This window comes from Physeter macrocephalus, chromosome 12 (genome assembly GCF_002837175.3).
Source record: "Physeter macrocephalus isolate SW-GA chromosome 12, ASM283717v5, whole genome shotgun sequence".
NCBI classification, from domain to species: Eukaryota; Metazoa; Chordata; class Mammalia; order Artiodactyla; family Physeteridae; genus Physeter; species Physeter macrocephalus.
In genome coordinates this window covers 30,061,033-30,072,259 of record NC_041225.1, presented here as the reverse complement: position 1 = coordinate 30,072,259, position 11,227 = coordinate 30,061,033, and the positions used below count along the sequence as shown (strand labels likewise).

The 11,227-nt window shown below is 44.1% G+C and overlaps 1 protein-coding gene across 7 annotated transcripts in view; it reads right to left on the bottom strand.

Annotated features, from left to right (window-relative positions):
• Positions 1-11,227, bottom strand: part of RNF144A (ring finger protein 144A) — a 114,006-nt gene that overhangs the window by 78,850 nt on the left and 23,929 nt on the right. For 4 of the 7 annotated variants that reach the window (XM_024119091.3, XM_028496887.2, XM_028496884.2 and 1 more), the window contains exon 2: positions 10,042-10,186. The exons of 1 other annotated variant lie outside the window; for it this stretch is intronic. The gene's annotated coding sequence lies outside the window, so the exon portion shown is untranslated. Of the gene's footprint in view, positions 1-10,041; positions 10,290-11,227 lie in introns of those variants that run through there. 2 more of the 7 variants (XM_028496883.2, XM_055089029.1) reach the window with 2 other exon arrangements.

Here is an 11,227-nt window from a genome sequence, read left to right as displayed (position 1 = left end):
GCGTACCGGAAAAAAAAAAAAAAAAAAAAAAAATCAATAGTGGTTTTCTCTGGGGAGGACAAAGAAATGAAGCATTTACATTTATATTTAATAACCTGTCTATATTTTAATAATTTTACTACATGCATATACGTATTTTAAAAATTAAGTAGCCAGCTTAATTGGTAAGCTTTAGGAACTCGAATTTGGTGGTTATGAGCAACAATAGCTCATTGGCTTCAGAAAGCTCATTGTTGATTCATCATCTATGAAATTAAAGAAAACAAGGATGTCCGGGCTGAGCTGCTGGCCAGCTCTCTGAAAGGATGTCCTGGACCATGCCCATACCGCCCCCCAATCCCACGCCTCCATCTCCCTGGGAGGCAGCTCTGGGCGCAAGAAGTCCAGATTCAACTCCAATACCAGATCTTAAGGTCTACAGATTTCATGATCCTTTCAATAAAGAGGACATCCTTTGGGTCCTGTCCTATAAAAGAATAAGAACCTTCCTCAGATTATGTACTTGTAACTTCTCTATTCTCTTGGAAGCTTTTTGATTCCCTAAAAATGGGGGGGAAAGGACTATGAAATGTTTTCCCCTGGCTAGCCCCCTCTACAAAGATTATGAAATATGATTTTTTCCCCATCTTGGAGCAATTTATACACAAAACATCCTGCTTCTTGTTAATCCTCACATTCAGTTCACTCACTCACACAGTGGAGAAGTCACAGTATGCTCTTCATTCTGATGTCTCAAAACCCCATAGTTCATTTGATTTTCTTTCTGGGGGATATTAGTGATAAGATTACACTCTCTGGTGTTCACTTCAGCTTGCACCACAGTGTTGAACTTGAACTGAGCAGAGAGAATCTAGAACAAAATTACAAAGTACCTTGTGGTCCTCTTATACAGCCTACACTTCCTATAACACACTTCAAGGGATGGATGCCCCAGAGCCCAACGGGCCTCTTCCCTCACCACACCAACCCCGCCCACTAATGGACTTCACAGTGATGTTCCAAAACTCTGCAAATAGTTCATCACATTTCGATATATATGGCCCCTCCCATAGCTGGGTAGTTACTACTGACACTCAAGATGTCTTGCAAACCTAAATAACTTCCTGTTGGCATGGATGCAGAGGAACTGACATTCTAATACATTGCTCATGGGACTGCCAGATGTTACAGCCAACGTAGAAAACAGTTTGGAAGTTTCTTGTAAAGTTAACCATATCCAGCAAAAAAAAAAAACAACAACAAAAAAACAACTTAAGTAACTTCCTTTCTGAACTTTCTGAACCAAGATGTTCTCCAAGACTTCCTAATCCTCCCTGCTTTCCTGGTGCTGAGAGTCCATACAAAACCTTCTTTATCAGGCAGAAAGGTCAAGTGAGATCTGGAAGTTGGGTGTCCTGGCTTTGTTGGGCTCCGCCACCAATTTCCAGTTGCATCATCTTGAACAAGTCGCTTTCAGTCTTAGTTTTCTCAACTGGACAGTAGGAAGAACAATAGCTATAATCACAGGAGAGCTGTGTAAGCTAATAACAGTACACAGTGCCCATGGAGGTTCGTGTATGAACTCCAAAGTGATATACCAATGACAGCTATTAGCTGCCATCACTAGTTACCTCATCTCTCCCTAGACATTTGGACAGTGGCTTCAGAAGCCAGAGAGTAAATCAAACTCTCTAGGGTTGTGGCTTCTCCCTGCTGTGCTGGAAGACATCCCTTAGCCAGATCCTCCAAATTCCTGCAGCCCTCCCTAGTAATCAGAACATCCCTCCTCAGAGAACAAAACGTGCATACTGTGGGAACGCCTAGCCCTCTTCACAGCTGTGAGCAATGTGCTTCCTGTCATCTTGTTTGCATCTTCTGTGGTTCCAAGGTCCGGCCCCACCTGCGCGAACACCACCCTCACTGCCCCTTCCCTCAGGTCCCAGAGGAGGCTGCAGGTGGTCATTTCATTTGCATTTGGTTCCTAACCAGTAAATAATAGCTGAAAGTTGTTTACACATCATGAGAAATGTCCCCATCCTTCACACACATCTGATCCTCACACGGGACTTCGGGTAGGTAGGGAAGCATTGCTGTCATTCCCGTTTTGCTATGAAAAAATCCAGGCTCTGAGACGGCAGTGACTTTCCCAAGCTGCACTGGGCAGTTAGTGGCGAAGCTGGGCATAGACCTGTCTTCTGACCCCTGTGTCCATCACTTCCTACCACACCACAAAGCCTTGAATTTGCTCTGTGTGGCCCAAAGCAGAGATTTTCCGGTTTTGTTGGAGAGGGGCTGGGCTATAGCCAAAAATAACCTTTTATAAGTGCACAGGCCTTTAGCACATTCCTCAGTCGCCATTAAAAATTATAGAAGAATTTTAAATTCTTGCAGAATATGTAACTTCTGGCATATTGGAAATATTGCCTTTTTAAAATAAAGTAGCAACAGTTGAAAAAATGTAATTTCTAGTATATCATTTTTTTTAATACGCATGACTAGCTGAAGCAATCCTGAGAAAGAAGAACAAAGCTGAACACTTCTCAATTTCAAACTATATGATACAGCTATGGTAATCAAAACAGTATGGTATTGGGTAAAACAGACACATAGATCAACGAGACATAATAAAAATCCCAGGAATAAACCCATATGTATAGGATCAATTAATTTTCAACAAAGGCACCAAGAATATACAATGGGGAAAGAATAATCTCTTCAATAAATGGTGTTGGAAAAACTGGACAGTCACGCGCAAAAGACTGAAACTGGACCCCTATCTTACGCCGTAAATCTAGAAGAAAACCTAGGCCGTAAGCTCCTTAACACCAGACTTGACAATGATTATTTTTTTTATTTGACACCAAAAGCAAAGGCAACAAAAGCAATGTAAACATCAAACTAAAAAGCTTCTGCACAGCAAAGGAAACCATCAACAAAATGAAAAGGCAACCTACAGAATGGGAAAAAATATTTGTAAATCCTATGTTTGATAAGGGGTTAATATCCAAAATATAGAAAGAACACACACAACTCAATAGTAAAAGTACAGGGCTTCCCTGGTGGCACAGTGGTTAGGAATCCACCTGCCAATCCAGGGGACACGGGTTCGAGCCCTAGTCTAGGACGATCCCACATGCCGTGGAGCAACTAAGTCCGTGCGCCACAACTACTGAGCCTGCGCTCTAGAGCCTGCGAGCCACAACTTCTGAGCCCATGCGCCACAACTACTGAAGCCCACACCCCTAGAGCCCGTGCTCCGCAACAACAGAAGCCACCGCAACGAGAAGCCCGCGCACCACAATGAAGAGTAGCCTCCACTTGCCGCAACTAGAGAAAGCCCACGCACAGCAACGAAGACCCAACACAGCCAAAAATAAATAAATAAATTTATTTAAAAACAAAATAGTAAAAGCACAAATAATCCAATTTTAAAACAGGCAAGGAACTTAAATAGATATTTCTCCAAAGGAGATGTACAAATGGCCAACAGGTACATGAAAAGATGCTCAACGTCACCATTCATCAGGGAAACACAAATCAAACCACAAGGAGATGTCACCTCACACCTGTTAGGATGTCTATTATCAAAAAGACAAGAGTTAACAAATGCTGGCAAGGATGTGGAGAAGCGAGTACCCTTGGACACATGATGGAGATGTAAACTGGTACAACCACTATGAAAAACAGTATGGAGGTTCCTCAAATTATTATAACTACCATGTGATCTAGCAATCCCACTACTGGGTATATGTCAAAGGAAACAAAATCATGAACTCAAAGAGATATCTGCACCCACATGTTCATTGCAGCTCTATTCACAGCAGCCAAGGTATGGAAAAAGCTAAGGGTCTGTTGGCAGATGAATGGATAAAGAAAACGTGATATGTGTGTATGTGTGTGTGTGTATATATATATATATATATATAATTATTATTATTATTATTCAGCCTCAAAGAAAGAGGAAACCCTGCCACTTGCAACAACATGGATGAACCTGGAGGCTATTTCTCTGTCTGGAAATAAGCCAGACGGAGAAAAAGACCACACGATATCACTTACATGTGGAATCTAAAAAAAAGGAAAGAAAGTAAAACTCAGAGAAACAGCAAAGAGTAGAAAGGTGGTTGCCAGGTGCAGGAGGGTGTGGGAAATAGGCAGAGGTTGGTAAACCAGTATAAACTTTCAGTTATAAGATGAATGAGATCTGAGGATCTAATGTACAACATGCTGACTATAGAGGCCCCTTGTTTAAACAAATACACTCAGAAAAAAATTTGAGAAAAAATACATTCATTTCAATGCACCTCTCCATAGAAAATACCTTAATACATGATTTTATTATAACCATGTTTCAACTATATGTTTGTCCCTATTATTTGCATATTTACCTCCTTCCAATAACTTAAGAGATGAAGACAGTTTTCACTGTCAAACCAATGAGCCAATGAGAATTCCTTTCTATCAGAAAGATTTTACCTTGTTTTTAAATTCAAATAAGTGTGTTTATATATAGATGATAGATAAATTATGGAATACACTCATAAAGTCAGCCATTAAAATAAGTAAATTCAGGATTAAAATGAGATTGAGATAATTCAATTATGCTATGCAGTTTTCAATACATGATAATGACTAGATACTAAAGGTTTCCTCACTGATATTAATCAAGCATGCTAAATGTAGCTAAAATCATAAGTGTGATAAAAGGATGATATTTCTCTGGTAAAAGTGCTTGCATGTGTTTGTGAAGCTCTGTTCTTAGGCTTTGGGCAATAATCAAAAAAGTACTGTATTTTTTTTTTTTTTTTTTTTTTTTGTGGTACACGGGCCTCTCACTGTTGTGGCCTCTCCCGCCGCGGAGCACAGGCTCCGGACGCGCAGGCTCAGCGGCCACGGCTCACGGGCCCAGCCCCTCCGCGGCATGTGGGATCTTCCCGGACCAGGGCATGAACCCGTGTCCCCTGCATCGGCAGGCGGACTCTCAACCACTGCGCCACCAGGGAAGCCCTAAAAAAGTACTGTATTTTTTAAATCGGGGGGAAAATATTCCATTAATTTTGTTAAGCCACATGATCAAACTTTTCCTTTTGACTGTTTTCCCTGCTTTCCACCTTTTCTTTGTATTAGGAGCACAGGAGTAGCCCAATGAATCTGTCCAAATCACTTTTTTAAAAAATCCTATCACTACCCTTAGCAAATCATAATGGTTCCCGACCAGCCACGGGAAAGAGACTAACTCCAAACCTGCAGGGTCCAGCCCGAGTGGCCTTCCGTACCGCCTTCTCATCTCTGTCCCTCTCTCCTCTCCACTCAGACATGTCTCAGCCGTGAAGGGATCCAGTACTCAGCGCCCACTTCTCACAGCCTCACTTCTGCTCTGTCCTGCGCTCAAGTTTCAGGAATTGGTGTTCCACATCTGTTTGTTAACATCATTCAAAGGAAACCATAACAGCAGAAACCCGCCCCGTGTCTACTCTTCCATCCCTCTTGGCCCAAGCACGTGACCTTGCACGTAATAGATGCTCATTAAGTGTCTGCTGCTTGGCTGTCTAGAGAAATCCGCACTGTCCTAGGGAACAGGCACTTGCTTCTCCTTGACCAGTGGTTCTCGTTGCCTCTGCACTTTGGGATGTAGAAACACCGAGAACGCTCATGGAGACTTACCCAGGAAATACTGACTTGACAGCACGGCTTAGAGGATAGCACATATAGCTCTCAAAACAAAACAAAAAGAAGAACAAAAAAAAACTTTTTTTAATTAAAAAAACAAAGAAACTGCAATGGAGACAAATGTGGAAAATGTGGTCGTTAAGATTTATTTTAACAGGGCCTTCCACCATAGCATCTCAGAACAGCATCTCTAAGTGTTTCTATTTCTAAAAATATTGCTCGTGTAACTACCTCAGCCACTCCAAAACCATGAGAAGTTAAGCAGGGTATTGATATTTTCGATTCTAGTTAGAGTTTTAAAGGACCTTTGCCTTCAAGCTTCACCAGCCAAGAGCAGGGTTGGGCCCAGCTGTCCCAGCTTCAGCTCTCCAAATGCCGGCCATTCCCAAGGCCGAGTCAAGGCCAAGGCTCAGTTAAAGTTTCTTAACAGAAGATTTATTTTCTTACCAATGACATTCTCCACTGGGGGAAGAAAGAAAAAGAAAAAAGAAAACTATCTTTTAGATATAGCTACGTCAATGACAGAAGTGTGAATTGGGGGTGGTTTATATCCTACGGAGGCTGTTTCTCTTTATAAATCCTAACCATTTAAAAATATCTTTGCTTGTGCTGGAATGCCATTTTCTGGTATTTTGGCTTCTTCAACATGAATCTTTTGTAACTATGAAGCCATTTCAGCTCTTGGAATTTGCTGGAGACAGATTCCCAAACAGAACGTCCTGGGAGGTGGGAGTGGGCAGATTCAGGAAAGAATGCACAACTCCACTTGGCCTTGCAGTGCATTTTTTCCAGGGTGCTTTCATGTTTTCCTCATACCTGAGGGAACTCTATCTCTGGACCAGCAAATGTACTGCAGAGAGGGATGCAATAACTCTAAAATGTTAAAGACGAGCTTAAAAAAAAACAAAGAAAGAAAAAGAAAAGTCCTCTTAGTGTCCAAGGCCTATGAAGAAGGGGAAGGGCGGCTTCAAATGTCAGCTGTCACATTTCCTGTGTCTTTATTGCACTGATGAGCCGGCTGCAGGCCTCCCTCTGTCTCAGCAAAGAAATGTGTTGGTAAGAAATTGGCAATATATTCCCAGTATTACCAGAGGAACATAGGTAATATTGGTATCTGGTTCGGGATTCAACAAGAGTTCTCGAGCAGGCCCTTTTACAGTGCAGGCAGTGAGGGAGTTCCCTGGTGGCCTAGTGGCTAGGACTCTGCACTCTCACTACGAGTTCAATCCCTGGTCTAAGAACTAAGCTCCCACAAGCCTAGAGGTGTGGCCCAAAAAATTTAAAAAAAAAAGGGCAGGCAGTGAAAAGGCAAAGCGGGGTGATGAGAACCTGAGGCTCGGGGGAAGGAACGTTGGAATTTAGGTTCCCGAAAGCACCCCAAACCCCCAGGTTCAGGCACACGGTCAGCCCACCACCTCTGGTCTCCCCAGACGCTCCCTCCAGTGTCCCGGGCCAGACAGCTCTGGCCCTTCTCCTGCACCTCCAATCCCCCCATCGCCCAGCCCAACCTCCTCCTCACGACCGATGTCCTCTGTCCTCAAGTCACCGTGGTAATCTCCAGGTGACCTGGGCCATCTCTCTCCTGCAGATGCTATTGCTGGGGCCTCCCCTTTCAATTTGTCCCTCTCTGCTCAGCCAAATGATAATTCAATTCTTTTTTTTTTTTTAATTTTATTGGAGTACAGTTGATTTGCAAATTTGTGTTAGTTTCAGGTGGACAGCAAAATGAATCAGTTATATATGTATCCATCATTCTTTTTCAGATTCTTTTCCCACATAGGTTATTACAGAATACTGAGTGGAGTTCCCCTTACTATACAGTAGGTCCTTGTTAGTTATCTATTTTATATACAGTAGTGTGTATGGACCTAGACATTATCATACTAAGTGAAGTGAGTCAGGCAGAGAAAGACAAATATCATATGATATCATGTATATGTGAAATCGAATTAAAAATTGATACAAATGAACTTTTTTACAAAACAGAAACAGACTCACAGATCTCCATAATTCAATTCTTGAGCTATTGTGTGTGTGCCCTCAACTCCCCAGCTGAACTGTCTAGAAAAACACACAATCTCACTGATGGGGTCTTTCAATTTGTGGCCAAGAGCTCCAGGTGAACTCTTACGACTAACAGGTGATCACTCCGCACCTCCTTCCCTTTTTCCCCAAACTTACAAGCCCTCCTGCACCATGGCACTCTCAGCTGGTGACTTTACTTCCAATTGCACAAAGAAAATGGAAGCGATCAGAAGAAAACTCCTCTTCTGAGCACTACCTCGACGCCCATGTATCTGTCATTTAGTCCGTCCCCCACCAGGAACTATCTGTGCTCTTCCTGAAGCAAACAACTCCACCTGTACACGAACGCACCTCCCTCACCCACTCAAGACATGCTTCCAGCAACCCTCTGTCCTATATTATCAACTTTTTACTCTCTACTGAATCATTCCCATCGATGTAAAAATAACGTTAATGCTTCCAACTAAAAACGAATTCTCTTGGCCTGACTTACCCCACCAGGTACCACCCCATCTTCGGCTCCCCTTTGCAGCAAACCTTCTCCAAACTGCCGTCAACGATCTCGGTCTCAGAGTTCTCCGTCCATCTTTCCCTCGGTTGCCATAGTCACCAGACCCACACGACATTTTGCTGTTTTTACCGCAGGCACCAATGACCTGCGTGGCACTGATCCAAGAGTCGATTCCAGTCTCGGCCTCATCTGGCCCATCCACACACTGGGCACAGCTCATCATTCCCTCCTTCTGAAGTGATTTCATGTGGCTTCCGAGAGGCCTCACCCTTGGATTTCCCCTCCCTCTCTGGGGGCTGCCTCTCGGTGTCCCTCTTCCCTTGTTCCTCCTAAGGCTGGAATGTTCCAGGGCCCAATCCTGACAACTCCTCTCTCACTAGGATCTCACTGACCTTATTCCTTTAAATCCCAACTGCAGGCCAAAGACCCCCCCCCCCCCCCCCTACCTCCAGCTCAGATCACCATCTTCAACTATCAGATCTGGATATACCTGTCCACTCAGCATCTCCATTTGGGGGGGTCTTATAATCTCAAACTCAACCTGTTCAGAACTGAACTTCTAACCTCTTTTGGCACCAAACCCTCCCCACCCTGCAGACTTCCCCAACCCAGGTGGCGACAACTCCCTCTAGTTGCACAACCTAAAATCTCTGCCATCATCATGGACTGTCCCTTCTTCTCAAGCCCCACAACCATTCTGCCAGGACATCTTAAAGGCTCTTTCTTCAAAACATTTCTAGAATGTGACCACGTTTCCCTACTTCCACGGCTACCAGTGGAGCAGGCCACCGAATTATCTCTTGTCTGAATTACTACAATGGATTTCTCTAATGACCTCTAAGTGGTCTCCTGGTCTACCCCCCATCCTTCAACACTGATACCAGAATGAGCCTATCAAAATGGATCCAGCCCCTCCTCTGCCTAAAACACCGCACCGATTTCCCATCGTAAAGCCTAGACTTACCCCCAGTAGCCCACAATGCTAAACATGGTCAGGTTTCTGTTACCTCCTGACCACTCTCTGCCCCCCGCCACCCGACTCACCGCTTCCGCTGGCTCCCCTGCCTCTCGGTACCCCCAACGTGCTGAGATGCACAGACTGGGCTCTGGGCCTTCACACCCACCCTTTCTTCTAGCTCCAAGTCTCTTGTCCCAGTCGGTTAAATGGCTAATTCCCATAGTTCCTCAAATCCACGTTCAAATGTCGACTTTTTGATGAGACCTCCCAGAGCACTCCATTTAAAACTCCACCCCTCTAAACTTGGTAGCTTTTTATTTTCTCCACAACACTTATGCCTGGGAATGAGACATGACATTTACTTCTTCACATGGTGGTCAGTCTCTTGGTGGTCCAAGTGGAGGGTGGTCCCCACCCTCCACTCACACGCCCCCCCCCAACCTGGAATCTCCATGAGAGAAGCGTGCGTCTGTTGTGCTCACCGTGGGTCCTGGGTTAGAACAGCACCTGGCACAATACGGTTGCTCGATCCATATGTTCTGGACAGCTTAATGAATCACTGAGACCCTAGGGACATCACTTGGATCTTCTAAACCTGTTTCCTGGTCTACAAAACCAGACTAGCAATAACAGCCTCATGAGCTTGTTAAAAGCAGAAAATGAGGACCCGCGTGGTTATCTTTGTAAAATATTAATTACTATAACCGCTTAACATAATATATTGAAGACCATCCTCAAAATTCAGGGGAAGCAAACTAGGCAATTGCTTATTTGGTGTGGTTTAAGAGGTACAGAAAAACCCATCCAGGTTGGGGTCTTTCCCAACAATGGCCTGAGATTCCACCAAGAAGACATAAATGAAGGTTTTCAAGCTTTCATTTTCCATTTTCAAACTTACCTCTGAAAAGTCCTGATGGGAGGAGACGAACGGTCTTCTGGCCAAATCCTGGTGTCCTGATGTGCTCAGCTGGCCCTCCCTCTCATGGCAGGCTGCCCATCTGGAGTAGTGGGGGAAGATCTCTGGCACTGGGGTCCCTGCAGACCTGGGGAAGGGGGAGTGTACCAGACTCAGCAGGGTGAACACCTGGGGAGCAGGAGAAGGGCACAGGAGCTTAGAGAGCAGGTTGGGGGGTGGCAGGGGGCGCCAAAGATCATTGTGCTGATTTAGAACCCAGCATCAGCCTTTCAAATACCCAACCCAAGAGGGAAAGCTACTGATATAACTACTAGAAATCTAATCTGATCAACATTTGGAAGGTATCACCGGAAAAGAAACTAAGGGTTATGGTATAGGTAATCAAATTCCACAAAGAAGTTAACAGATAAATCTACCAACACAGACAACTCTCAGATAACAATGTGTCCCTGGGTCTCCATTTCTTTCCCCTCCTTTTCCAATCACAGCCATTCAGGTTCGCCCCAATGGGACTCCTACAGGCAGAGGTTTAGGGCCATAGAAAAGTTTAAACATAAGGCAAGATTATGTTAACTGTAATCCCCAGGGCAACCACTAACAAAACAACTGAAAAATGTATAAAACATGAACAACAGAATTAAAATGGTATGCTAGAAACTAACACAAAAGAAGGCAAAATGGAGGAATAAAGGAACACAAAAGACATAAGATCCATAAGGAAAAAAAATAAATAAATAATGTTGTGATAGTTTCAGGTGCACAGCAAGGAGACTCAGCCATACATATACATGGATCCATTCTCCCCCAGACTCCGCTCCCATCTAGGCTGTATCTTGCTTTTTTTTTCACAATAAAGGAACACAAAAGACATAAGATCCATAAGGAAGAAAAAGCAAAATGGCACACATAAATTCTATCTTATCAGTAGTTACACTAAATGGTCTAAACGCTCCAATCAAAAGGCAGAAATTGGTACAATGGATAAATAACATATGCTGTTAGAAGAGCACCAAAACAGAATCAAAAAGAATACTTATGGGCCTCCCTGGTGGCGCAGTGGTTTCGCGTCCGCCTGCCGATGCAGGGGAACCGGGTTCGCGCCCCGGTCTGGGAGGATCCCACATGCCGCGGAGCGGCTGGGCCCGTGAGCCATGGCCGCTGAGCCTGC